Source organism: Pleurodeles waltl, chromosome 1_2, assembly GCF_031143425.1.
Source record: "Pleurodeles waltl isolate 20211129_DDA chromosome 1_2, aPleWal1.hap1.20221129, whole genome shotgun sequence".
In the NCBI taxonomy this organism is placed as follows: domain Eukaryota; kingdom Metazoa; phylum Chordata; class Amphibia; order Caudata; family Salamandridae; genus Pleurodeles; species Pleurodeles waltl.
In genome coordinates, this window is record NC_090437.1 from 690,812,896 (window position 1) to 690,838,110 (window position 25,215).

Sequence of the window (25,215 nt, forward strand, 5' to 3'; positions counted from 1 at the left end):
CAGATAATGGGAGATTTATATTTATTACTGTACATCGCTTAGTACTGGCATGCAGCTTATATGTATGCACACTTAAGACTGGAAAACGTGTTTTGCCCAGCATCACACAATTTTGGTCTTCTACATCCATCTCTTTTGTGTCTGGTCACACTCTAGAGGTTTGAGCCAATTAGAACTGTCAACCTCTTTATTTGGAAGAAAACGAGGAACCGAGATTCACTTCTGCTCTCCACTGGTTAATTTAGTATTTGAAAGTATCTTTAAACTAGGCAAGATCCAAACAAGGTGAGCTCCTCTCATTTCTCGGCCTCAAAGGGTAATGAAGGCACAAATAAGAATTCCAATTAGTTCCTAATAACGTTTTTCATTCTTGGCTGCCACCGAGAAACCCGTGTTACAGAACGAATGTTGTATATTTACCGCCCATGTGTCCTAATGTAACAAGGGATGAAAGGGGAGGAAAGACCTAACCAGGAAGTTCCGAGGCTATTATCCGTTTACTAATTCTCCCTGTCCGCCTAACCTTTCTTCGTGCAACATTCTCACCCTCACATCAACTTCTAAGTGCGGGTGTCCCATAAAGAGCTGTTCGAAAGAGCCTGTCATCAGGGTCTCTATACCATAATTAAAATTCGACTCTATTCTAGATCTGGTCATTTCATTGTTTTCTTTAATGCTTTCCTTAAAATGATAGAAATACAATTTCAATACAGTATTTTATGCGAGGCCTCTTGGCACTGCTATGAGAATGCAGAACGTGTTCTATTACACAGCATTTTGTGTGCATCTGAGCCTTGAAATAGCCCATCAAGTAACAGCTTCACACATTTTTGTACATCTCAGTTCTCATATCAGTCGAAGTCCAATGGACTTTAATAATGCTTTTTTCTGGGCCTAGTATTCTTGTCTTGTATTTTGCTAAACAGTTATCTGTCCTGTGTTTCAAGATTGTATAATTCCAGAAGCCGCTCTGACTGCTTCTGAGTCAGGCCTGCTGCTGACAGCTGCAAGTCTACCAACCTTTCCTTTCCTACCAGATGATTCATGTTGATATCTGCCACTGCCATCTTGAACATGGCCAAGTGGATGTATGATGGAACAATGCATGCGTATATCATGCATGCCTTTACAACGCAGTCTCCACAACGACCGCATCCTTACCATGCATGCCTTTCCAAAGAATTTCGCTGTCAATGCATGTTTGGTAAAGGAACATGCGTGGTAAATTTTTCGCCTCCATGCCCCTTACAACTGACACATACTACACCTGCCCAAGCCCTTAAAACTGCCCCTTCCACCCCTGCCCTGAGCCCTAAACCCCTGCCCTACAAACAACCCTTCCCCACCCTAAAAGCTACCCTGTCCTAACCTACCCTGCCCATCCTAAAAACTACCCAACCCTCTGCCCTAAACTCTACCCTGTCCTAAAACAACCCCACCCTGTCCTAAAAACTACCCCAATCCCCCACCCTAATCCTTAAAAACTACACTGCCCTGTCCTAAAACCTACCCCACCCTGTCCTAAAAAACACCCTGACCCTCCGCACTAAACCCTAAAGCCTACCTGTCCTAAAAACGACCTGATCCCCCACCCCAAATCCTAAAAGCTATCCTACCTTGTCCTAAAAACGACTCCACCCTGTCCTAAAAACTGCCTGACCCCTCGCCCCATCCTGAACCCTAAAAGCTACCCTGCCCTAAAAAGTACCCGACACTCCTTCACACTAAACCCTAAAAGCTACCATGCCCTGTCCTAAAACCTACCGCTGCCTGTTCTAAATACTACCCCGTCCCCCGCTCCTTCCTAAACCCTAAAACCCAACTTGTCCTAAAACCTACACCGTCCTGTCCTAAAAACTCCCCGACCGCAGCCCTAAAACCTAAAACCTACCCTGCACTAAAATCCATCCGACCCCCGTCCTAAACCCTAAAAGCTACCTTGCCCTGCCCTAAAACCTACCCCGCCCCCTGTCCTAAAAACTACCCCGACTCTTCACTCCCCCTAAACTCTAAAACCTACCATGCCCTAAACACTACCCCGACCCTGAACCCTAAAACCTACCCCACCCTGTCCTAAAAACGACATCAAACCAGCCCCACTTACTTCTCTCTCTCCTCTGGTCGCTGCTCTTTCCTGTTCCGCCTGGACTACTCTCTCTGCTGTTATCACACCTATGCATGGTAAAGACATGCATAGTAAACGCACGTGCGTGGTAATGGCAGCACGGTCAATGCAATGGCCACAATTTTAGTGGTTCCCCTGGCCAAGTCCTCAGCAAAAGTTAAAAATCACCCTCAGTTGCTTGAAGTTGTGGAAGTTTCCTACATTAAACTATATTTGTGCGTTCTTTTCATTATATACATTGAATTCACATCTTTAGTGATAGAGCTCTTACAAATGAAAAACAATGATTTTAGTGTGTTTATCTATTGGACTAGTTAGTCGTCAGTTAGGTCTCATTTCCATCTCAGTTAAAATGGCTGCCAAATCATGATGTTCTTTCTAGCTCGATGCTACATGCAGCGAAGACCTGCACTGTTTATTTCATACAACGCGTTACTCCTAAAGAGCTCGCAGCAGGAAGCATTTCTATTACTCTCAAGACTCTTCCTGCTAGCACACTACATTGCATTCATTCACAATTGTTTTCTGTTGTTTATGCAGTTAGTTTGCTCTGATACCTCCAGGTGGCATTAGATCACAAGAGGTGAATCGATATATTCATGACAGGGTTACGTGATTTATTTAAATATGAATTATGATTTGTTGCAATAATGTTTGCACCTTGCTGACTTTGCAGTTTCAACAATTTGCTATGCTGAAAATGGCTATATAAACACTTGAATCTAGGGGTGAGCCATGATCTTTTGGAAGTCTGCCTAATTTTCTATGGATTTGAGACTTTAGGCCTGATTTAAATGTTCGTGGTGTTACCGCCAAGCCAGACCTAGGGCAGACAGAAGACCGCCATGTCAACAGTGTTCCACCCGCTGTATTTAGATGTTAGAGCTCTGCAAACAATGGACTGGAGACATACTGCTGATGGAGGGAGATGGTGGCAGGACCCAATGGCAGGGGCTATGGAATAGAGGTAAGTGACGCACACACACACTGTTCCTTAGCCATGTGTGTCACCCTGCACTACACATAGCACCACATACACACCATCATCTATTACAATTACAACACAAACAGTACATGCCGAAAACACACAGTGACATACGTCCATGCCACAACACATGCACACAATTACACTGCACTCACAAGCGACTCAGCCACAACAACCAACACAACTACACACTCCGCCACACACACACTCACACAACTACACACATCACAACAACATCCACGACACATCACTTACCTGAATATGTCAAATGTCAATACAACATACATAACATCAATCTCACGTGCAAGTGACACACATACAGACACAATAACATCACCCACTCCAACTCACTGCACCTCAACCAGCCAATCCTTACACACACAAATACCTGTACGGACTCACATACACAACAGATAGAACAAACCTACCCATACAGGTCGTCTTGCAATGCACACACAAGGATACTGTTGTCCAGTGTGAGTGTACCATCACTGTGGTGCCAGCATTCATATGCAATGAATGATGACACCACAATGACAGTTGTGGATGTGTACGATATGCGTGTTGTGCCAGTGTGTCACCAGTCATGTGTGACAATATCCTGTACACCACATATGCATGTCACAGTAATAAAAAAAATAAAAACTGTGACATGTATATGCCTGCAGTGATCCCGACCTCACATGCAGTGCCCACCCAACGTACAGGGGTGGAATAGGGAAAAAAGGTGAGTGTTTACCCCTCACTCCATCTTGCCTCCCCCCCCCCCCCCCCCCCAATCTGCCAACTCTGACATGGAGGTCGGACCTCTACTTTTTTCTTGCTAGCAAGGCACATCAAAATCTGCATGTCGGGAAGGGTGGTTGGGGTCCCATCAGCATCCACTTTTCCCTCTGCCTCTGTTGAGGCGGGCGGTGTTTCTTTGTAGAAAAGGTGGTTCGAATGCAGGCTTTGGCATATGGGACCGCCAACATCGAAAGCGGCGGGTGGGCCGCCACAGCAGCAGATGGGTTTTCAGTCGAAAAGCCGACAAAGGGACCGTTACCGCCAAGATCTAAATCAGGCCCTTGGTTTATTTGTCTGATCTTTTTGCTCATTACTACGTTATTTCTGAGTCATCATGGCATTTGACTTCTATATACTTACTTTAAATCAATGAGATTCCTGTCGCATTTTTCTATTTTCTGTATTGCACTTTAAATCTTAATAAACCTTCTTTTTTGAGTAAGTCTTTTATTACTGACTGTAGTCTGAAATGCTTTTTTGAATCTTGTCTCTGGGACACATTACCTCATAGACTCTCAGTTTAACACCATGCCCGACCCCTGCAATATACAGGTACTCCACTCTCATGCAGATTATCTAAACAATAGCACACCCACCCTTCCCTGCTGATTTTGAAAGTGAGCCTTGTGTGACTTTCAAGGCTTCTTGGTTCTGGTTCCTAGATGTTGGTACTCAGGATCATAATCCACAATACACTGTCCAGTAGCTAGGATAAACACTAGCAATAAGACTGTGCACAGACAGTTTTAGCAAAGATTCACCCCTGTACCAAATAAGAGCACTGACACGATCTCCGGCTCTTGCCGGTGATGATGGTGTTGAATTCAAGGTGCTCAGCAGCTATTTCTCTCGTGCTTGTGTCTAGGACTGATCACCTTTATTTGTTCAAAAGGAAGGTAAACAACATGCCAATAACTGCTTCAGTGAAAACAATAGGTTTCCACCAGCACCCACTATTGAGGTTATTTTGATTAGTTTGTGTCTTCGTTTGAATTAATTCCCTTCACTTGTACTTTTGGATGTTTGAGGTGATGCACTAGTTAATTAAGAGAGTGAAAAATCAGTACAACAAAGGATAATGTGTTCACATCTTTGAACCTGAACTTCAAGTACACCTTCACAAGGATAATTATATTGATTGACCCTCTAATCACCTTCATTTGTTGCTGACACCTTGCATTTATCTATACCTTTTTGCCACAGATATACATGGAGGGAAGGGAGAGAGATTCTCTGTATGTACAGGGGTATCACAGGATACTGCCCCCCTACCTCATTCATCTAACACTAAAGTATTCTACCACCCCTCAGACTCCATTCTGACCCATTTCTCCAGGCAGCAGAACAATCCCAAAAAGGTTTTTAAGGCAAAACGGGCAAGAAGTGTGTCTTAAAGGTGGAAGGATACTTTAGTGTTAGATATTTTAATTTATCCAAATGTAGCAATTCTATCTAGACATTACTTCAATCTGTCCCTTTCAACTGGCTTTTTTTACTGACTCTTTCAAGCCTGCTACTGTTTAATCTCTTCTCAAATAACTCTTGCTGACTCATCTGCACCTTGTAACATCCGTTATCTCTCTCTCCTCCCTTAACTTTCCAAATAAGCTTAGCAAATCACCTATAAAAAGCTTTGTTCCTATCTTGACTAATTTTCTTTCTCTCAATTGCAGTCAGGCAATCGTTACATTCACTGTTATGAAATGGCTCTGCAAGTTTCTTAGTGTTTGCTCTTTTTGAAACTTCTTTTTCTATTCTTTGGTTGATTTAGAAATGCATGAGCACTCTACGCTTTTTTTTTTTTTAGAGCTTTAAGATCTTGGGCCTCTGAACCTGGTCTTGCACGGATGGCTTCTTGTCTCTCTGACCATACCACATTCATTTCTTTGGATCGTTTGCCTTCCAATTCACTTCCTCTTCAATATTCAGCAGGACCTGTTCTTTGTCCATTTACATCTTCATCTCCTGCATTTATTAACCATAATGTTTCCAAGCCTAGGTCTCTTTCTTCTCATTTGATTTAAACCTCCACAATGCTATCTCAAATTGCCTACCTGCCATCTAGTGCTGTGTAGGTTCTGCTTCTACTTGCTTTAGTCCAAAGACTGAAATTTACTTTTTTTCTGACAACTGCTCCCTAAGTCTGCCTTTCTCTAGGTCGAAAACTAGATGTCATTTTGATCAAACTCTCTTTCCTTTATATGTTTCTATACTCTGCACCTGTCTCTACTTTAAACCTCTGAGTGCATGGTCATTACGTTATTTGTTTCCCCCAATCATTGTTCCAACTCTCCATCTATTCTTTTGACTTTTTTCAATCAGTACGATGTTCTCCAATTCATCTTCTGTTTAAACCCCTTCCAACTGCCCATCATGTTTTTCTTCTCATCACTAGATGCCCTTTTGTTCTCCTCTCCCATTAATTAGCTCTGCACTGTTAAAGTATATTCATGTTCTTGCACCCCCTGATCTTTCACCTTGCTACTTTGTAAGGTCCCTTTTTAGGTATGGTTTCGTGTGCTGTACTTGCCAAGTCTTATGTTATTAAAAAAAATCTTTAAAGGGACTTTAACATGCCCTTACTTTGCCCCTTTCTTAACCTGAAGCTCCAGTTTGTTCATTCAAACGTCACCCCAGCGTTGCTTGAATTTACTTGCTTTTTACTGGTTAGCAGGACACTTCCAGCTCTTCTGTTCTGCTTTTGCCGTCACATAGAGCGCATTGGCCAAAGTACACCTTCCGATGTTTAGTGATTAGTTACTTGTTAGAGTTTGTACGTGAAAAGATGAACTGAATGCAAGTCAATTTGTGTTGAAATGTGTGTAAACAGGTCACCCATCTTGCAATGGAGTATCGAATGCAGATGTAAAGCAAGCAGCGAGTGGGCTCATTATGTTGTGGTTTTCATTACTTAATAATTGGATTTCTGATGAATAACAGTTGTAAATATTAAAATTTCTTGTGTGCACGTTTCTTAAATAACCACTCACTCATTTTTAAAGAAAAGTCAACATGCGTTTTATTTCAAGTTGGTATTCTCTCAGTGACCTATTAACAGGCCGCTACAAGTGCAGTTATCTTGCAGGCACTAGGGTCATGATTTGAAGGGTGCATCAGGTACAGTGGCATAAGGGCCAAAGAGTGTCAGAACCCCTCTAAACACAGATTATTGCTAAGTTTTACTACTAAACAGCCTGTCACACGTGCAGTTATGTAGCAGGCACCAGGGTCATGATTTCAATGGTGCAGCAGGTGCAGTGGCACTGGGAACAAAAGCTCTAGGCACCCCACTAAACACTTATTATTGCTATATTTTACAACTAAACCAACAGTCACAAGTGCAGTTTTCGTGCAGACACTAGACTCATAATTTGAATGGTGCAGCAGGTGCAGTGGCGCCAGACCATAAAGTTGTCAGAACTCATCTAAACACCACATATTGCTATATATTACTACTAAACAGGAAGTCACAAGTGTAGTTATCTTTCAGGCCCTGGGGTCATGGTTTTAATGGTGCAGCAGAAGTAGTGGCATCAGAGCCACAATGAGTCAGAACCCATCTAAACACAAACTATTGCTACATTTTACTACTAAACAGGCAGTCACAAGTGCAGTTACCTTGCAGGCTCTAGGGTCATGATTTCAGTGGTGCAGCAGGTGCAGTGACTCTGGGGTCAAAAGTTCTAGGAACCCCTCTAAATACTAAATATTGCAATATTTTACTACTAAACAAGCAGTCACACTTGCAGTTATCTTGCAGGCACTAGGGTAATGATTTGATGGGTGCAGCAGGCGCAGTGGCACAGGCCAAAAATTGTCATTACTCCTCTAAGCATCAAATATTCTAATATTTTACTACTGAACAGGCAGTCACACTTGCAGTTATCTTGCAGGCACTAGGGTCATGATTTTAATGGTGCAACAGGTGCAGTGGCACTAGTGCCACAAGGTGTCAAAACCCATCTAAACACAGATTGTTGCTACATTTAAGTACTAAACAGGCAGTTACAAGTGCAGTTACCTTGCGTCATCATTTCATGGTGCAGCAGGGGCAGTGGCACCAGAGCCAGAATTTGTCATAACTCCACTAAGCACCAAATATTGCAATATTTTATTGCTAAACAGGCAGTCACAGGTGCAGTTATCTTGCAGGCAGCAGGGTCATGATTTGAATGGTGCAGCAGCTGCAGTACCACCGTGCCCAAAAGTGGTCAGCATGTACCTAAATACTAGATATTGCTTAATTTACTACTAAACTGGCAGTCACAAGTGCATTTACCTTGCAGGCACTAGGGTCATGATTTAAATGGTGCAGCAGGTGCAGTGGCACCGGTGCCACAAGATGTCAGGACCACTCTAAACACAAATTATTGCTAAATTTTACCATTAAACAGGCAAACATAAGAGCAGGTACCTTGCAGGCAGTAGGGTTATGGTTTTTGAATGGTGCAGCAGGTGCAGTGGCACCGGGCCACATGTTATCATAGTTTCTCTAAACACCAAATATTGCTATATCTTACTACTAAACAGGCAGTCACAATTGCAGTTACAGTTAAAAGGGGCATGATTTGAATGGAGCAGCAGGTCAGCAGAACTTTACTAACTACACATTACTGTACTCTAATACAATGCCATATTAAATAAGGTACAAATTACGAGTTTGCAACCCTGGGATATTAATTCATACATCACAACATAATAACTATAAACGGTTTATCAAATTTAAAAGAAACATTAGAATAACCTTTTTCTAATATTTATAATTCAGTTAATAAGACAGAATGCAAAAGAAAAAACAAAGGTGAAGCCTATTGGCTTTGCCAATGCTTGTTAACCGCTCTACTCCACAGTCATCCCTCATTTTGCTAATTCATCCCCCATTCACAATTCATTTTTTTGTTCTTTTTCTTTGCTTGCTCCAAAAACCATTGTGACACACACGCCGCCCTTTTATTCTAATCTGCTTGGACAGCCCTGCCAAGTTTCCCAGGTCCATGCATGATGTGCTGTTCCAGACGTGGTTTGTGCTTTGAATTCTGGTATTTGTAGTCTTGCTTACTGCATTATAAAACAGGACTACCCATCTCAGAATTCAAAGGAAAGACCTGGTCTGGCGCAGCACATCATGCATGGACCAGGGAAACCTGGCAGCTATGCTAGGTTTCCTTCTTAAGTAATCTCTTATCGTATAGTTTATGTTCATGAAGTTCTGAGATATTGCATTCTTCAATACTAAGTTTCAGCACAATATGAATTCATTTTGTACATTGCCTTAGTGAAAAAGCTTTCTAACAGGAATGTGGAATTTCAGAAACTATCTTCTTGTTCAAGGGATCGACTGCTTCAGAAAACCACTTTTTGTCCTGTAAAATAAAATCCACTTGTCTCAATTAGTGCAGCGAGGTGACAAATTATAGTGGCATTCTTATTACGTCAGGGCATTGATAACAGAGCCTCATACTATGCCAGGGCTCATACACTGCCCTGTAAGTCTGTGCACACCCGCACACTCACTTGTTTAATAGACTCAGCAACTCCTCTCCAGTCTCTTCCCACATTGGAAAAGGCTGGAAATGTACTCCTGACAGAGGCAGCAGTAAACCCTTTCCAGGGAGGGAAAGTAGGGGGTGTGGAGAAGATGCAATTGCTCAGCAGATATTTGCATGAGCAAACATATATCTGAAGATCTGCTCATGTAAAAATGGAAATCACAAAGAGCGTGCTAGAAGTGCAGTGTTCAGGCCCACTTCTACAAACTCCCGTGAATTCCAGAAAGGTGTAAACCTGCACCGATGCATCCACAGGTGCTTAGGGGCGCACCTTTGTGACTTTCTTTAAGAATTGGGTCCTCCATTTTTTTTCATATTGCCTCTGACGGTTTTACACCCTTTATTAGTAACCAAGAACTCAATAATTCTTGTTTTAAAAAAAATACTGCTGTGCATCAAACACGCTTTCCTAAATGGTGTTTCACAGAAGTGATATTTTAAGTTGCACATTAGTTTAGCAGCACAGATTACTTATTTCTAGTAACACTCTTTCTGATGGATACTTTATGGTGGAGTCCTCACCTAACAATACTCCCCAGGCACTGGATCCGGAAGCATTTCATAAGCAGTATTCCAGCGTGCTGCTAGGTGGCACCATGCAGCTCTGTTCAGCACTGGAATTTAGGGACATAAGTGGCTCTCCTGCGAGCTGACAAGTTTTTTCCCAATTGTTGGTAATTTGTTGTTAACAGTGTGCTGATCTCTCACTCCAAACCTTTTTAGATGTTAAAGAGAGGGCCCTCCAAAGAACAGAGAAGTCTCAGAATGGTGAGAGATCTGCAGTTAAAAAGAGAATACTCCAGAAACAGTTTCACTGGAGTTAAGCAACCTGTTCTTCTGATGGCTACTTCTAACCGCAGATTCCTCACTTTAGAATAGATACCAAAGTAATACCTCCCGTGGTGGAGGGTTTATGGAGTGGGTTCGGACCAAAAGGTCATGTAAGACCAAGCAGGTGAAGTGTCCTTCCCACTAGACCTGGTAGTTAAAACAGCAGTACTTCGTGAATGTATTCACTGATGCCAGCATCGCAGGCTCAAAGATACCAGGACAGGCACTCTATGAACAAATGCAGTGATACCAGCCTAAGCGGCTGCTTCTTGGCCAGTGCTTAGAATATCTTGATCCAGAGCAAATTGACCTCATCAGTGCCCTTTACCGCACTGCCTTCCTTTTCTTCGCTCTAGAACACCCTTGAAAAGCTGACTGTCCAACACAATGGTAATTGGTGCAACCAATGTAAAAACATAGCACCCTTTAGAGACCAGCAAAGGGAACCTCTCATGTGCTTTTGAGGGGCGAGAGGGAGCAAAGAGCACAGGCAAGGTGATCACCTACCCTACATGAAAGGGACTCACTACTTTAGTATGCAAACTGCCTAAGTCCTCTGCACCAACTTGAATGAGGAAAAAGGTGGTTTATGTTGTGCCGAAAATGCCTGTGGTTCACTCACGCGATGAGCTGACGTCACATCGTCTCCAGGGGAGTATGCATGAGAAATGTCAAGACCAAGTTAAGGCCTCACTGTGCTATTACAAACTGGTCGGGAGGGAACGCGTGTCAAACCGTTGATAAATCTCATCACATCAAAGTGATTTAGAGAAGGATATTGGTTCAGTAAATGCAAAAAGGGTCAACAAATAACCTTTAATCTTGTACACTGAAATGTTCTGCTTAGCTAAAGATAACATAAACAAAAGGACGACTGACAGCTTTGCTTGTAAGCGCCACACCAGACCACACTTTAGTCCCACCACTTGGCATAAATGGATTTTGTACAAGGGCACCTTGTGGCAAAGATGACATCCACCTTAGGCATCAAGCCACACACAGTCAATATCCGGCACTCAGTCTCCATGGATGTAGGTGTAGATTGTGCAGATTCAGATGGTGGATCCTGCTGCTGTGACAGAAGATCCTACCAAACTGGTTGCCTGAGCGGAGGACAGATGCACGACCCCATTATGCCCTTTCTGTTGCAATATCACATGGCAGTAGTGTTGTCAGTGAAAACCTGGACCAGCCTTTCCCTGATGAATGACAGGAAGGCCTTTTGAGCCAAACGAATGGCCCACAACTCCAACTGACTGATGTCAAGCCGAAATTCTGTTAAAGGACAAAGTTATTTGATCCCTATTTTCCCCCATATAGACTCCCAAGCTAACAGTGATAAGCCCAATACCACCATCAGCGATGGGTGGGATAGAGAGAAGAGCTGTTTTCACCATGATCCAGGATCAAGGCTGAAACATCAGGATCATAGGCGGAAAGTCCTAGACACATTATGGCAGAGTAAAGGACTGGAACAACTGCACTGTGTCCAGGCAGCCTCTACAATGGGGTTAGGTGCAACTTTAGCTCGTTGTTAACAAACCCCAACAAGTACAGAAGGTGTACCCTCATCTGGATAGTCTATAACTGATTGTGGTGAGCTTGTCTTTTTCAGCAGTCATAAAGTTGGGGGAAGACTAGTATCCCTGATCTCCAAAGTTGGGCAGCAACCACCACCATCACTTTTCCCAAAATCTGATGGGCGCTGGTGGGGCCAAAAGGGAGAACAGCAAACTGAAAATGCTCTCGCCCTACCTTGAACACCCAAGTAACGACTGTGGGATTGCAAAACGGGTGTATGAAAATATGAATCCTGCAGGTCCAAGGACACCATCCAGTTGCCAGGTATCAGGGGAGTCAGGGTCTTATCCATTCTGAAGCATTCTGAAGTTGACCTTCCACAGTAAGGCATTCAGAGGTCAAAAGTCCAAAATAAGCAGGTTACCATCCATATTCGGCACAAGAAATAACAAAAGTAACAACCCTCTCTCATTGTCTTGAGTGCAGTACCCATCTGTCAGATGTAATGAATTGCCATCCTCGAAGGAAGCGCTGGATCCCGCCCCTACTGGATGTACATGCACCACTAAGGGCAAACTAAGCAGGTTTGGTGGTTGTTGCAGCAGGGTGTGGAATGGGAGGATTGACACCCCTGCTGGTCAGTATGCTGCTGCAACACCCAAGTCCACCACCTTGAAAGTACTGGGGTGACTGCTGTACTGCTTGGGGAGACTGCCTTTGCCTATACTTCTGAACTGGTGTGGAAACTGCTTAGCAGAGGTGAACAGACCCTGAGAGGGTACCTTTCCTTAAAGCACTCCAACACAGAATCTAATTTTTCACCAAAATGGTGTGAGCCATCCAAAGGAATAATCATGACAAAGGTTTGTACATCACCAGGAAATCCTGTGGAGAGCAGCAAGGCATGTAGGTAAAACACAGCTCTGGTGCCAACTGCCTTCCACATGTAATCAACAGTATCTAGACCTACACCGATAACCTTCAGCTGCCCATTATAAATTGGCAGAGCCAGGGAGACCCTAATGTCTTCTTCGACGGCCATGTCCCATATGGAATGCCAGTAGTAGCCCACTAGGCAAACAGTATTAACTGACCACAATGCTAAACTAGTGAAGGTGTTGTAGGGCCTGCGTTTAATCTCCATTTTAGCTTTCCTTTTTAACTTGATGTTTGTTTCTGATGGTGGGTTTTACATGTTATCCTCTCACAGGAGAATGTGACGCACACCTTTAATCTTAGTAGGCATTGTCACCCTGTAGTCAGCACAATTAGTTCCAGAGCCACACAATAATAACACAATGCCCTTGTTATATTTACTGTGCTAGCAGGAGATGACTTTCTCCTCAGACTAACTAAAGACGCTGTTCTGCACCCCTGGCATAGAGCAATAAGACTAGTGTTTTATGATGCAAGCAGCATCCATGCTGATCTCTGTGAGAGGAGCACTTCATGCTGACATTATCATAGAACCGCTGTGCGCTGTGATTGAGATGCAGCCCTGCTGACCCTGCCCTTCATCCTGAGAAGGAAGATAGCCCTACACACTCGAACTGGTGCATTCGTGAATGCGCTGAGGCTGGCTTCCTGACACACAATACTAGGGTATGGGAGTTAGATCATCCCAACAGGGCTTACAGAACATTAATCCAGCTATGCTCTCTCTACTGTATAGGTATTAGTGACAGATAGGAGTAACATTAGTAATCTTAGTAACAAATAACAAGGATGATCGGTTTGTATTTTTCACCATTCTAATAATGCTTATTACAATGGTGTGTCTAATCTGCTTAATAATCGCAGCTAGTGTTTTATTTATAATAATAAGATCTTTTCAATAAATATTTGAAAATGTATTTTCATATCTTTTCTTGGTGACACCTTGGGCATGAAAAAGTAACAAATGAAAGAGTTCGATCTGTTTCCACAAATCCTTTGGGAATCTGAGTGGTCATGTTCGAGATTACCAACAACAGCTATCACTCTGAAAGGTTAGGGGTTTAGATGTGGTACTAGCCCAATAAACCAACATTGACCGATGAGTAGACGAAGTCTCTATATTGTGAAGTTTGTGTTGCTATAATACACAGTCTTACTAAATTTGTAGGAACCATATAACATGACACCCCCAGAGTTCTATGTTTGGAACCTATTTAATGGGTCTCTTGGGTAGTTTTTTATGATTTATCCTCCTTAGCTTTAATAGAAAGCACCTACGTATCCTGTAGGCTGTTCAAGCTTGAACTTTTAAAAGGATTACCCCCTACAGTGTTTCCTTTCTCTGGATTCCATTCGCTAAATATGGTCCAGCCAGCGATTATTGCTGTTAATTGCAGACAAGTTGTCACTTCTCATTTAGCTACACATGGGCTCACCAATGGCGGTGGAGAGGTTACCTTTGTGGTTGAGGCACGCAAAGCTTATAAATGTGAAGTTTTTTTTTATTCCTAGGTTCATGTTTATGGAGTCTATGCCAATTCATGAACATTTCACACATACACTGAGGCTGCAGTTCCGTCTGCATACAGGCCTTATAAATATTACGAAATATCCTTAACTTACTAGGAACATCACAATTGGTTCCAAGGTGCCCTCCCACATACACTTCAAAATGTAAGATTGGGTTTTCTTAGTAATGAAGAGGCAACCTGGCCGTCTTAGCAGGCTATACACCATATCCTAATGCACAAAATTAAAATCAGAGTGAGACACTTGCACTTTTAAACCATTTGGTTACACTGCATTGACGTCTGATGCAGTTCATTATGCGTACATTAATGACTGCCCCCACAAGGGCTCTGCAAGCAGGGCAGATGCACTTAGCTGTACATGCACATAGTCTAGTTACTATTAATGCCACTTATGGGTAAAATCCATACCAAATATGATGAAGTTCCATTTTGGATTGCACAATAACAAATCAGCTTGAAGCAGTGTTTTCCCATTTGGAAATCAAAGATAAATTTAGAATTATCAGTACGGGTCTTCCACTTGCTATGGTTTCCACTGTTGAGGACTGTGATACATGGGGCACTCTATTTGCTGCCATATTTACTATTACTCACAGTACCCCCACATCAAGTGCTGTGTTGCCTGAAGTTCTTAAGCAAATTCAAAATGAACACGGTTAGTGGTCCTGCCCTGGATTTGGGAATGAAACTCATTGGCAACTTTCCCACAGTGTCCTCAATAATTTTGAGTAATTTCAAAAGGGAGGTAGCCTCTTTGGCAATACACCAATGTCTCGCTTTGGTTCCTGTTGGGGACCAAGAACGTGAGCTACCTAAAAATATTTCTGAAATGTATACTTCTACAGTTCGTGATAGTTTGGGAACCAGGCCTAATAAGCCACAACTTAAAGGCAAATCTAAATTGTTTTTATGACGTTAATTCGACGTATTGATGCAGATTACTTTTCATTGTATGATACTAGTAAACTGCTGGTTTTACTGTTTATATTGGGCGAGAGTGGTGCCCTGATAGAGTCCAAATATATCTTGTTGGATTTTTGGGTGTTTTTTTTACCTTCTTACCTTCGTATACACTGGTTAGATGACTGATTGCACTGAATGGATGATTCCCCCAGTAAACATTCATATTTATTTGTGTTTATTTTGTATTTATTTTCTAACAGGAAATGGTTTGGATACATATACTGTTTTAGGTTTCTATGATTTTATTGTAGCAATTATTTTTGTGTTGCTACATTTCAGGGCAATAATATATATTTCTTTTGGTTTCTTTCTCTACTTCACTTAATCTATTTATGTGCACTAGGATACGACGGACGAATTTATGGAGGTTTATTGCACGTGTTTTGTTTCTACTTGTGAAAGGTACTATATTCCATTATACCTTCTCTGCTATAATTATGCATGATTGGTGGCGCCACTCTCTTTGTGGTTTTATTTACTTACCATAACCATATGTCTCATACTTGATGAGCAATGCTTCATAATGGGCTTAGTACCACTTTTTAAGTTTCTATTTGAGACCATACTTATTTATATTGGATCTTGTGACAATGTACGGTGGGTGATGGTGGGTCCATTGCACACTTTTTAGTGATATGGTGACTTAATTTGTTAATTACAGCCCTGAGGACGTCGAGGGCCTACTCACCTTGTGACAAAATATGTGTTGGCTGTTCTTTGCTGCCTTTGTAATTACATCAACACTGTATGAACTACATGGTGATCTGAAATAAAGGCTGTTCTTGGATACCATTGCAAACACATAAACACTGTATGAACTACATGACTGATCTGAAATAAAACTACTTCATAATTCACAACTTTTGGAATTGGACAATAACTTCTACTAGAAACTTTTGAGTGCTCAGAATTCTTACTGAGTTTATCATGTATTAACCCCTAAGTGAAGGGGTTATGTTTGGGGTTGTTTGGTAGCCAACCCTTGTTCTTGAGCACCACTTCAGTGTTACGTATTGTCTTGTATACATATCCTGGATATTATTGGTGAGGGCCTTGTGTTAGGCCTGGCTACCTTGTATTATTCCGTCGAGAATAAGCTGGAGTTGGCTCATGTGTAACATCCAAATCAACACTGGATCCTCTTCCAACGCCCTTGGCATCAGTACTGGTGTTGATACTGAAGAGTCCAGAGCCTGATTGGAGGCTTGTATTGGAGTTGGTACAGGGCCCAAAGTGAGTCCCAATGGGTCAGGTAGAATCTGGTGGCGGTAATGCAACTGGGGTACCTTTTGGTTCCTTGTGGCATGAAGGCATACCAGAAGGAGCCAGAAGCACACCAAAAATCTGCAGTATCGCCTTCATAAAGGCTTCAATCAACTACATTGTCACTGATGGCCTAGGGAACTCAGTGTATTGAGATCAGCTGAGGGATCGGCTCAACAGACCAGAGAACTTGCAGATGCATGACTCACATCGTGAAACCCCCAGGCCATCTCTTTTGGTCCCGGGTGACGGGATGGGTCAAACTCCCCCTTTTCTTTTTTATGTTTGCACTTGGACTACAACTTGAAATTACCAGAGGACTTAAAGCATCAACGTGACAGTTCACAGGACTTGACCGAAGGCTGTGATTTCATCTTGTTTTCGGCAACATACAAAGCTTTGCATTCCAGTCCCAGATCACCTTTAGGTGCAGGAGAGCACATTTATAGCACAACTTTAAGTAGTGGCCCTAGCCAAGAGACATCTCATAAACACCCACTGCCAGCATTTGTTTTCTGCTAATTTTGTTGGTTTGAATCCTGTAGATTTGGACGTACAAGTTACTTACCTTTGGTAACAACATATCTGGTAGAGACATATTCTAGTTGCAGATTCCTTACCTTTGAAATTCCCCAGGCGTCAGACTGGAGCCGGAGATTTTTTCTTCGAGCAGTACCCCTGCGTGCCGCTTGGTGGCATCGGTCGACTCCACGGGCATCGTTGGCATCATTGTCGCTGTGATGACGTGGCGGTCGTACATAGGCACCACCCTGGCGGGCTGACGTCAGTTTCTTTTCACAACTTTCCACGCCAGTAGCGCAGAGCCATGAAGAACACTGAGAATGATGTGCCAAAACTAGGCCCCTTAGAGGGAAGTACCTGTCCCTAGAAATCAGTTGGCAGTGTGGGGAGGATGGGCGGGTCAGTAAGGAATCTGCAACTAGAATATGTCTCTACCAGATATATCGTTGCCAAAGGTAAGCAACTTGTACATCTGATAGAGACTTCTAGTTGCATATACCTTACCTTTAAATAGATACCCAAGCAATATCATCCCCGGTGGTGGGCTGCGAACTGAGATCACACAAAATAATCCTGCAGGACCGAACCCCCAAAATAGGCGTCCTTGCAGACCTGACTGGCCAGCCATTAGTGGTTGGTGAATGTATGTAAGGACGCCCACGTTGCGACCTGACAGATATCCAGGACTGGAACTCCATGTGCTAACGCTGTGGTAGCAGCAGTTGCTCTGGTACAATGAGCGCGCAAACCTTCAGGGGGTTGCTTTTTCGCTAAAGTGTAGCACATCTTGATGCAGAGGCCTACCCATCGAGAGATGCTCCTCTTCTGCACCGCCTTTCCTTTCCTCGCACCCACATATCCCACAAAGAGTTGATTGTCCACCCGGAAATCTTTGGTATGATCTAGATAGAACGCCAACACTCTTTTTGGATCCAGAAGGTGGAGTCTCTCCTCCTCATGTGAGGGATGTGGGGTGCGTAAAAAGTAGGCAAGGTGATAGATTGGCCTACTTGAAAAGGCGTTATCACTTTGGGAAGAAAAGAAGCCCTGGTACAAAGCACCACTTTGTAAGGATGGATTGCTAGGTATGGTGGCTTCGAAGAAAGAGCTTGAAGCTCACTTACTCTGCAAGTAGAGGTGATGGCAATCAGGAAAGCTGTTTAAGGGTTAAGAGCCGTAAGGATAATTGTGGAGCGACTCGAAAGGGGTGCACATGAGGAATGTGAGGACCAAGTTTAAATCTCACTTGGGCATGATGAATGGAACAGGAGGGAACATATGAGTGAGGCCTTTAAGAAACCTCCCAACAATGGGAGATTTGAAAAAATAAGGTTGGTCTGGTAGCCTTAAGAAGGCAGAGATGCAGGCAAATATCCCTTTAGGGTGCTCAGAGTAGAGCCCTGCTGAGCAAGAGAGAACAAAGAGAAGAACCTCTGAGAGAGGGGAACAACAGATTTCCATGTCACTAATTTCTTCCAAAGATAGGCATACACCATTTTGTTGGAGGGACGCCTGGCTGCCATGATGATATTTTAGACTTTGGGTGGAAGATCAAAAGTCGTCAACTGTGGCCGCTAAATTCCCATGCAAGGAGGTGGAGACTGGACAGGTTCAGGTGGATAACCGTCCCCTGCTGCTGCGACAGAAGATCCTCCCAAAGGGGCAGTCTGATTGGAGGATCGATGGCCATGCACAAGAGCTCGGATACCAGACTCTTCGTGCCCAGTCCGGAGCTACCAAGATTACTTCGGCCCATTCTTGCTTGCTCTTTTTCAGAACTCTGGGCAGAAGTGGTATTGGAGGGAAGGCGTACAGACCGGAGTACCACTTCTGACCAAAAGCGTCGCCGAGCGAGTGCCGCCTTGGAAACTCCACCAGGCAAAAAAGCTGACATTGCGTGTTCTCTGCGGAGGCGAACAGATCTAACCAAGGCTCTTCCCACTGCTGAAAGAGACCTTGTGCGACCTCCGGATGGAGACACCATTCGTGATCGACTAAGCATCGACGGATGAGTTTGTCTGCTTTGGCATTCAGAGAGCCCGCCAGATGTTGAACCACGAGGGAAATGCCCTGGCGTTCCAGCCATGTCCAGAAGCGAAGAGCCTCTTGACAAATGGTCCACAACCCTACTCCGCCCTGTTTGTTCCAATACCACATGGCGGTGGTGTTGTCGGTGAACATTTACACCACTTTCCCTTTGAGAGAGGGAAGGAACGCTTTCAGTGCAAGTCGGCCCGCCCGGAGCTCCAAAAGGTTGATGTGGAGCCCGGACTCCGCCGGAGACCAGAGGCCTCTGATCTCTGCCTCTCCCATGTGGCCGCCGCATCCCAGGAGTGATGCATCTGTCACTAGTGTGACATCTGGTTGGGCAAGGGAGAGGGATCTGCCCTTGACCCAATCTGGATTTGACAACCACCACTGCAGGTCTTTCGTAGTTCCCTCTGAGATCTGAACCATGCCAGAGAGATTCCCCTGATACAGCGCCCACTGGAACTGCAGGTCCCACTGCAGAGCCGGCATATGTCATCTGGCATGTTGGACCAGCAGGATGCAGGAGGCCATGACGCCCAGCACCCCCAAAGTCATTCTCACTGAAATCCAGGATAGAGGCTGAAACATCGGTATCATAGCCCGAATATCTCGCTTATCGGGAGGATAAGCCCAAAACTGCACTGTGTCTAGAACAGCTCAGATGAAAGGGAGTACCTAAGAGGGAGTCAGGTGTGACTTCGGCACGTTGATAGTGAACCCAGCGAATGCAGGAGGTTCGCCGTAGTCTGGAGGTGGGAGCCAACTTTCTGGTGCGTGTCCACCTTCAACAGCCAGTCGTCCAGTTGGGGGGAAGTCTGGGACCTCTAACCGGCACAGATGAGCTGCAACCACTACCCCTATCACTTTTGTTAACACCTGAGGGGCACTGGTAAGGCCAAAGGGGAGCACAGTGAACTGAAAGTGCTCGTGACCTACCACAAATCGTAGGTAACGTCTGTGGGCCGGCAGGACGGGAATATGGAAATAGGCGTCCTGCAAGTCCAACGCAACCATCCAGTCTTCAGGGTCCAGGGCAGAAAGGACCTGAACCAGGGTTAACATCTTGAACATCTCCTTCTTGAGGAAGAGACTGAGGGACCGGAGGAAATGGACACAGTTGGGTGCCCCTTCCTTAGCTATGAAAGGAGCGAGAGGCAGACAGAGGGGCCAGGAGCAGCTGCGAGGTCAAGGTACCAAGCCGTAGCCCAGAAATCCTTAAAGTGCTCGAGCGCTGAGTCCGCCTTGTCTCCGAAGAGACGAGTGTCATCAAAGGGCATGTCCATCAAAGATTGCCAGACATCCTCAACCCAGCGTAGCGTCTCAGTGCCACCATCGATATAACCGATCGGCCTAGTGAGGCGGTCATATCCAGTCCACAATGCACCATGAACTTGGCTGCGTCTCTCCCATCTCTCATGGCTTGGGAGAGAACGTTCCCGGCCTCTTCCGGAACTTTGGGCAGCACTTGTGTGACCGTATCCCAGAGAGTATGGGAATAGCAGCCCAAAAGGCATGCGGTGTTCGTGGACCGCAGTGCTAGACTGGCAGAAGAAAACATCTTCTTTTCTAAGTTGTCCAGTCTTTTTGATTCCCTGTCTGGGGGAGCGGTAGGGAATACGCCAGAGGATGAAGAAGCCTGGATGACAAGGCTCTCCGGCATAGGATGTTGGGTGAGGAAATTTGGGTTTTTCAGCACAGGCCAATGGCAGCGGGCAATCGTCCTATTCACAGGAGCCCCTGTGCTGGGTTTGGACCAGGTCCCCAGTAGGATGTCTAAGTGCTTTGTTGAAAGGAAGAAGGGGTTCCGAGTTGGACGCCCCAGGCTGAAGCACTTCAGTCAGGAGGTTAGGCCTGACCTCCACATAAGGAAGCTTGAGGTTCAAAACCTCAGCCACCCTTCCCACCACCATAGAATAAGACGCTCCCTCCTCCGGAGCCCCGGTACGGGGAGGGAACATGCCAGTGTCAGGGAAGAAGTCCAACCCACTGGCCTCACCCAAATCCTGTACCCAGTCCAGTTCAGGTTCAAGCTGGTCCAGCGACCCCTCTACACTATCCCCACATCCATACCCATAGTAATAGGGTTCAGGGTCAACCCTGAGCACAGCAGTTCCCATGGAAAATGGTATTGGCATCGAGCGATGTTGTTCCGGCTCCAGGTTGTCAGGAATGAGTATAGGATCGACGTCGATTGTCGGCCCAATCGGTGCTGAGAGCATCGACGTCTGACCCAACACTGGGAAAGGTTTTGTTTGCACAACTGGCATATGGGGGGGGGGGGGGGGGGGGGGGGGGGGGGGAGGGAAGAGAGATTCAGAAACAGATCCTGAGGTGCCCTCCGGAGTCTGGACCGAATTCGCAGACTTTGAACCCGAGGGGGCCCTCACCGACTTCCCTGGGCCCGAAGGCGCAGAGGATGGGTCGGTCTGCCCAAATACGAGGTGCATGGACTCATAGAACTCTTTTACTTGGGTAGGGGTAGCCCCGGCTCCCAGAAATTCTGAGATGTGCAGAGCAGACCCAGACTGAGGCTCCGAAGACTGAGGCCTAGAGCATCAGCGCTCTTCCCACGTCGCATCGTGTGAGCGACAGGGCGAAGTAGAATAACGTTTCGCCTTCTTAGAAAACTTCTTACCCGAATGTCCAGATCACTTGGATGAAGAAGAACGGTGGTGACTCCGTGACTAGTCTCCTGACCGTCCTCTCGAATGGGACTGGGAACAACACGGAGTCGAGTGTCAGGCCGCCATTTGCTGTTTTGGAAGGGGGGATGAGGGGAGGGATGTGCTGTCTTGGAAAGGGGTGGTGGGGGGAGTCGTCTGCCGTCAATAGGAAAGGATTTTCCTGTCACCGGCAGCCTTTCCGCCAGTGGTTGTGCTACCGCCGCAGGAACCCTGGTGGACAGACTCCTCCTAATACCACTGGCAGTCTTCAGTGGACAGCCGGCCCAGAGGTGCTGTCCTCCGTCCCGGCTGTCCTACCGCTCTGATGGTAACAGCAGAGATGTGGTAGTTTGGCAGAGGCCAAACAGTCACACTCGTAATGTGGCGGTGAGACTGCAGCCGTGGCCCTGGTGGTCTTCGACTGCTAGGGTCGAAATGACCACCTATATCTAGCTGCAAGTTCTTTGCCTTTGAATTCTCTCCAGGCATCAGGCTGGATCTGGAAGAATTTCATAAGCAGTACCCCTGCGCGCCGGTAGGTGGCATCGATCGTCTCCACTTCTGTCGTTCGCACTGGAAATGGCATCGCAGGTCCTATACAGGTGCCACCTAGGTGCACCAACGTCAGTTTGGGAAAAGTGTCCATCGCTACAGACCTGACTGTCCAGGCAGTTTTGTGTGGTAAATGTGCGCAGAGATGTCCACGTTGCTGCCTGGCAGATGTTCAGGACTAGAACTCCATATGCTAACGCAGTAGTCGGAGCTTTAGTCTGGGTACAATGAGCATGCACACCCTCCAGGTTGCTATTTGGTCAGTGCGCAGCAGATCTTACTGCAGAGTACAACTCATCTAGAGATGGTGTGCTTCTACACTGCCAGACCTTTCTTCGCACCCACATACCCTACAAACAGTTGGTCATCTACCCGGAATTCTTTTGTACGATCAAGGTAGAATACTAATGCTCTTTTTGGGTCCAGGCGGTGGAGTCTCTCCTCTTCCTTAGAAGAACTGGGAAGGGGGTGTAAAAAGTAGGCAAGGTGATGAACTGGTCTATATGAAAGGGCGTGACAATTTTGGCAGAAAAGAGGCCCTAGTGAGAAGCACCACTTTGTCAAGATACAAAAAGCAGGGCTGCTTAGATGACAATTCCTGCAGCTCACTCACTCTGTGGGCAGATGTAATTGCCACAAGGAAGGCTGTTTTCATTGTGAGAAGCCTGAGAGGACAATTGTGGAGTGGCTCGAAAGCAGCCCACATCAGAAAGTTCAGAATCAAATTCAGATCCCATTGGGGCATAATGAACAGGGATGGAGGAAAAAGATGTGGAAGACCTTTGACAAACCTATGTACAATAGGAGACTTAAATAAGGAAGGTTGCTCAAGCAGAAATTGCAGCAAAATATTCCTTCAGAGTGCCCGAGCAGAGCCCTGCTGGGCAAGGGGCAAAATGAACAATAGCACCTCAGATAGAGGGGCAGACAGGGGGTCAATAGACTTGTCTGTGCACTATGCCACACATTTATTTGAACAACAGGCGTATACCATTTTGGTGGAGGGGTGCCTGGCTGCCATGATAGTATTACAGACTTTGGATGAAGGTCAAAGACTGTCAGTTGCTGACGTTCAATCTCCACGCAGGAAGGCAGAGAGTGGACAGGTGCCCTGCTGCTGCAACACAAGATCCTCTTGAAGGGGCAATCTGATTGGAGGATTGATGGACATGCTCAGCCACTTGGGATACCAGGCTATCCGTGCCCAGTCCGACGCCACAAGGATCACTTGGGCCTGGTTGTTCCTGATCTTCTTGAGAACCCTGGACAGGAGTGGCATGGGCGTAAAGGCATACAGGAGGTTTGAACTCCACTCGAGACAAAAAGCATCTCTGAGCAATGGCCACCTTGGGAACTCCAACATGCGAAACTGCTGACATTGTGTGTTCCTGGCGGAGGCAAACAGATCTAACCAAGGCTCTCCCACTGCAGAAAGAGACCTTGCACCACCTCCGGCTGAGATGCCATATGTCATTCGCTAGGCATATTCAGCTGAGAGCCTGCCAGGTGCTGAACCACCATGGATATGCCCTGCTGTTCTAGTCGCAACCAGAGAGAGACAGAGCCTCTTGACAAAGGGTCCATGACCACACCCTACCCTGCTTGTTGCAATACCACATAGTGGTAGTGTTGTCCGTGAACACCTGCACCATCTTTCCCTTCATTGATGTAAGAAAGGCTTTCAATGCCGGTCAGACCGCACAGAGCTCCAGCAGGTTGATGTGAAGTACGTATTTCACCAGAGACCAGATTCCTCTGATCTCCACAAATCCCAGGTGGCTGCCTCATCCCAGGAGTGATGGGTCTGTCACTACTGTGAGATCCGGCTGGGAAAGGGATCTGCCCCTGACCCCATTGCGGTTTGTTAACCAACAATGCAGATCCAGTACAGTGCCCTCCGCGATCTGGCCTCTATCGGAGAGATTCCCCTGATGCTGCAGCCTATGGAACTTCGGGTCCCACTGCAGAGCCTGCATATGCCATCTGTCATGTGACCTCATTAGGATGAAGGAGGCCAGGAGGCCAATAAGCCTCAAAGTCATTCCCACTGAAATCCAAGATATCATAGACTGAAAATCCTGGACTTGTCGCCCGACTGGATAGGCCCAAAACTGTACTGTGCCCAGAACAGCTCTGATGAAAGGGAGCTTCTGACAGGGAGTCAGGTCTGACTTTGGCACATTGATAGTGAACTCCAGCGAATGTAGAAGGTCTGCCATAGTCTGGAGGTGGGAGATGACAACCTGGGGCGGCCTCACCTTCAACAGCCAGTCCTCGAGATAGGTAAAGACTGAAATCCCCGATCTCCGCAGATGAGCTGCAACCACTGACATCACCTTGATAAACACCCGCGGGATGCTGGTAAGGCCAAAGGGGAGCAGGATGAACTGAAAGTGCTTGTGGCCTACCGTGAACCGCAAGTAATGTCTTTGGACGGGCAGGGCAGGGATGTGAAAATAAGAATCCTGCAAGTCTAATGCTACCAGCCAGTCTCCTGGGTCCAGAGCAGATAGGACCAGAGCCAATGTGAGCATCTTGAACTTCCCCTTATTGAGGAAGAGATTGAGGGACCGAAGGTCTAGGATAGCGTGGGAGACCCTTGTCCTTTTTGGGGACCAGAAAGTAGTGGGAATAGCAACCACAGCCTACTTATGGCACTGGAACCCTCTCTATGGTTCCCTTGGCAAAGAGATCTGTAACTTCCTTGCCGAAAAGGGACAAAAGATCCTCTATTATCTGATAGTCGGATGGTGGCATGGATGGAGGGATAGTCTTGAAGGGAAGGAAGTAGCCATTTCACACTATCTGCTAAACACACCTGTCTGACGTAATGGATTGCCAGCAGAGCAGGTGAGGGCGAATCCTGTCACCAACTAGTCCATGGTAGGGAGAGAGAATAAGAAGGTTTAGATGCTGCTTCAAAGGCGAGAGCTGGGGAGTGGGCTGACCAGAGCGC

At 45.6% G+C, this 25,215-nt stretch overlaps 1 protein-coding gene across 3 annotated transcripts in view; it reads right to left on the reverse strand.

Moving 5' to 3' along the window:
• Window positions 1-25,215, reverse strand: part of LRBA (LPS responsive beige-like anchor protein) — a 1,864,610-nt gene that overhangs the window by 175,544 nt on the left and 1,663,851 nt on the right. The window lies entirely within an intron of this gene.